Source organism: Pteropus alecto, unplaced genomic scaffold (assembly GCF_000325575.1).
Source record: "Pteropus alecto unplaced genomic scaffold, ASM32557v1 scaffold171, whole genome shotgun sequence".
Taxonomy (NCBI): domain Eukaryota; kingdom Metazoa; phylum Chordata; class Mammalia; order Chiroptera; family Pteropodidae; genus Pteropus; species Pteropus alecto.
Window position 1 is genome coordinate 3,161,337 of NW_006431925.1, and position 4,243 is coordinate 3,165,579.

At 35.8% G+C, this 4,243-nt stretch overlaps 1 pseudogene; it reads left to right on the top strand.

Annotated features, from left to right (window-relative positions):
• The first annotated feature begins 1,042 nt into the window (after window positions 1-1,042).
• LOC112475565 lies at window positions 1,043-1,161 on the top strand (annotated as a pseudogene).
• Window positions 1,162-4,243: the final 3,082 nt, after the last annotated feature.

The following is a 4,243-nucleotide window of genomic DNA, read 5'->3' on the forward strand; positions in this document are numbered from 1 at the left end:
ACATAGCTGGGCCATTGCCTCCACTGCTTGTCCAGGGGCAGCTGAGGGCTTGCATAAAGTCTCATAGAAGAATCTGAAACAGCAGGATCCACGCCAGACAGAGTAGGTCTTCTAGTGACCTTGGCAGTCTTTTTATGTTATTTTCTCCTGTTCTTGTCTTCACAAATGAGAACTTGTGCTTCACTAATCCATTTCTCTGAAGTCAGCACTATTGCTCAATGTCCCAAGTGCAATTATATTTCTTAGTGTAACAAAATAGAGTGATATCAAGAACTAACAGAAGCTGCTCTCTGTTTCTGACCATGAAAATTAAAATCACCATCTGAGTCTTAGATATATTAATCTAGCAGTAGTCCAAATTGATGAGGATAGAAGTGGATGCAAGGAAAAGGCGGATCATACCCTTCATGAATGACATAAAAACGAAATCCGATAGCAATCCGGTGGCTTCCTCCAATTGAATCCATCTGATTTTAAAGAATGTAAGTTTGTATAACTCACTTCAGATTGGCAGAAAAAGATTAAAGGCAAAATGCTAAAAAAACAGGGATTGTGGTTTTCTTAGATCATCTGTCAAAAAAAAAAATTGATTCTTTCTTATTCTTAAAGGCCTTCAGGCACCAACTGTGGAATAGGAAAACCAATGAATAAAAACTGGTGTTAGAGGAGAAGATAGGAACATGAAGAGAAAGGAAAAGTTCAATGGTAATAGATGGTAATAATATGAGAAAGGTGTGTTTGGCAGAAAGAGCAAAATAAGCAAGCAGGAGATGAAAAAACACAGTGTGGTGCAATGCCTAGAAGTGTATTCTGCAAGGAATAGTTCATAATAAACTGCACAATCCACGGGACACGTATATTATGAAAAGTGAGCTTGGGAAAAAAGTGAAATTCAGTTATAACAATTTGTACAAAGGCCAGTACAGCCTTAGTAATTGATTACCTAAATCTCAAGCAATGGGAAGATTAGCTTGTCGTTCTCCCACATCACCCAGGAAAATTTAAAGGGGCCAAAACATTGAGGACATAAGAGCAGAGATAAGTCTACGGCCATGCCATCCTGAACAAGCCTGATCCTGTCTGATCTCGGAAGCCAAGCAGGGTCGGGCCTGGTTAGTACTTGGATAGGAGACCACCTAGGAAGACCAGGTGCTGTAGGCGTAAAAAATAAAAAATAAGGGGTTGTAAGCTGACAAGGTCCTTGCAGTCTGTGAGGTCAACCAAGGATTGCCTCGCCAAAAAAAAAAAAAAAAAAAAGAGCAGATATAAAATTTTGATCCAGCAACATCTGGATAGAAAACTATTACCGAAACTCAAGTGAGGTGAGATTAGATGGCAAAACTGAAGTTACTTTTGTAAGGTATACACACCAACTTGTAACGTCTAACCTCAATATTAAGTAATTTCGAACACAATTTTATCTCATACTACTCATTTTTGTCTGAAATGTCCAATATATTGTTTTATTATTTTCTAAGAATCAGCATCATTTAAAGAAATGTTTGAATCTGGCTATGCTCCACCAAATATCTTTTTACCTAAGGTGGTGCTCAGGTAATATTGGACATACGTGATTGAGTCTCTAGCCTTTAGAGAAAAAAGAATGATAAAAGGGTGACTACCTGATGGCAATCTGAGAAAAGATGGCAATATGAAACAAACATGTTATATGTTGGCCTCTCTGTATACATTTCTAACTTTCATATATGAAAAGCATGGAATTATTCTGTCCCTTCCTCACTAAGCACATGCCAAGAATTTGACCATGATCTCTACTGGTGGTACTCATGCATTGCTATACTTATTTTTAAGACTGATTCCTTTGCATATGAAGCAGCCTGTCATCTAAGCATGTCATGTACTACAATGGCCTTAAAATTATTCCTACTTTCCTGTTATGAACCGAACTTCTGTGGTTGGAGGGAAGTAAAGGATATCGCCACTTCTTCGCAAAGAAAAGAGAGAACAGGTTTTTACCCAAAGACTAAGCAGAACGCATAACTCAGGGGAGACTGTAAGAACCAGGAACAGGAGAGATGTTCTCCAGGATGAACTAGGTAGAGAAGATACCCAAAAGTTTGAGTATTTACTGAAAAAATTATTGGTTAACCTAAAAGGGACTGCATCTGACATCACTAAATGAGTCGGATGGATAAGTTGAAGTCTTTGAGAGAATTGAACTAAGTATGGGTTGTCAGATCAAATCCACACTGATCAGAGATGATGCCCCAGTAGTATGCTTTACTAAGTAATTTCAAGTACACATGAAATCGGGAGGTTCACATACAGGAAAAAGAAGTCTGAATCGTCAAAGTCAGCTCCCCAGGTCTTTCCTTCCTGTCGAGAACATGCACCATTGGCCTATAATAAATGAGGGGAGTTCCTCACATGGCAGAAGGTATTTGATTATAAAACATGTCCATTTTAAACACCAGAGTATTGAAAAGCCTTTGTGACATTCTCCGGGAATCCAGACCTTAGCCCCTGGGTTCTACTTACTATAGCTAATTGAGATTAGATCAGGTCACCTGATTCTTTTCTCTTCCCCAAAAGATCTCCCTCTCTGTATCCATGCAGTATGGATTGCAGGTCAACTGTTGTAACTCCCTCTCACACAGTAAGTGGAATTATTAGAATAAAGTAAAAAAAGTTTTCTTCCTGTATCTATGTGGATTTGATTCCCTTATGTATTTACTAGTCTGATCTTAATCATGATCTGTCTACTTCTAGTTTAAATGCTATTTTGGGGTTTATTTCATGAGACAGCAGACTCCTCTACATTAGTCTTTTTTTCCATAAAAATTTTTACTATTCCCTATCACTTTGAGTTCATATTTTGGAAATGCTCACACACGGAAGTAACATTTAGCTGACTTCAAGATAGAGTGTATTTAAGCACATAAAACTTTAGTAACTAATTTTTCAAGTTAAAACCATTGGCAAGTATGTTCTATTAAGGGTAGAAAGTTACCCTAAAATGTGCAATGAAAACATTCTCAATGCAACATACAAAGTGGGCAGCTCCTACTGTCTGCAAACATAGGATGCATTTAATTCAAGACTATCTGATTCTAAAAGTGCTATATATTAGAGTTGCTAAAACTAGGTAAGAAAAATCCATAAGCAAGCAAATAGGTGTATGATCCAAGTAGATGCTAAAATTAAGATTTAAAGTAGTTAAAAATCTCATTATTTAAAATTTACTAAATCATTGCATTTTTTCCCCTGCAGTAGTTGAAAGTGATGTTATTTCTTGCCGTGAAAGTTTTTTGGTTTTTAGCAGTGTCCTGTACATAATTCTATATTGTAATATGATAACTAAAACTCCAGTACTGTGTACTTGATTATTTCCTACATTTCAAAAGAACTTCTTGGTTCTGTGCAGTTTTTTTAAATCAATTTTTGGCTTTTTTATTTTTATTGGTTCAAGTGACTAATGATTAACAATACTTTTTTGGAAATTATTTGAATTATTTGGAAACACATTTGAATTTACTGTATTTTATCTGAATATTTGGACTCTGATATGAAATAATATAATCTAAGGATTTTCCTCATAACAGTCTGGGATGATGACAAAAGCCCAACAAGATTTGAAAGGAGTAGATAATTTTTGAAGCTGGTTATGGGTGCTTGAAGTTCATTATACTATTCCTCTACTTGAAAATTTCATGCTTGAAATTTGCTTGAAATTTTTTGTAACAAGTTTTCAAAATTTTTAAATGGGCTACGAAATTCCCTTCAGGCTACTACTCTCTTGATATTTTAGTACCTTCATTCTAGTCACTGTGAGAAATACCTTCATCATTTATTGCCAAGAACTTTCTTTTTTGGCCTTGATTTAACACTGTGAGTAAAAAATATCTTGTGAGCTGTTCACTTTGTTATTGTGATTTGGTTTTCTCTCCCATCCTCTGAGTCTCTTAACGCCGTTTTAAAAAATTAATTCCCATAACACCTCCGGAAAGATCTTCAGATATTCTAATTTCATTTTTACTATTTTAGAAGAAAGGACACTTAAAACTTGTTCAGGGTCACAAAGCAATTTGCTGTAAATATCAGTCCAGGAAACCAAAATGTCATGGTCCTGGAAATGAGCTGTAATCATTGGAGATTGCCTTGATTGAGACTAAACTCAAACCATTGCTCAGATTGAGACTAAATTAGATTATAGATAGGCCTGTATATTTCCATTCTAGTGTTCTCGTCTCTAATAATCACTGGTAGTTATGCATTAATTCAA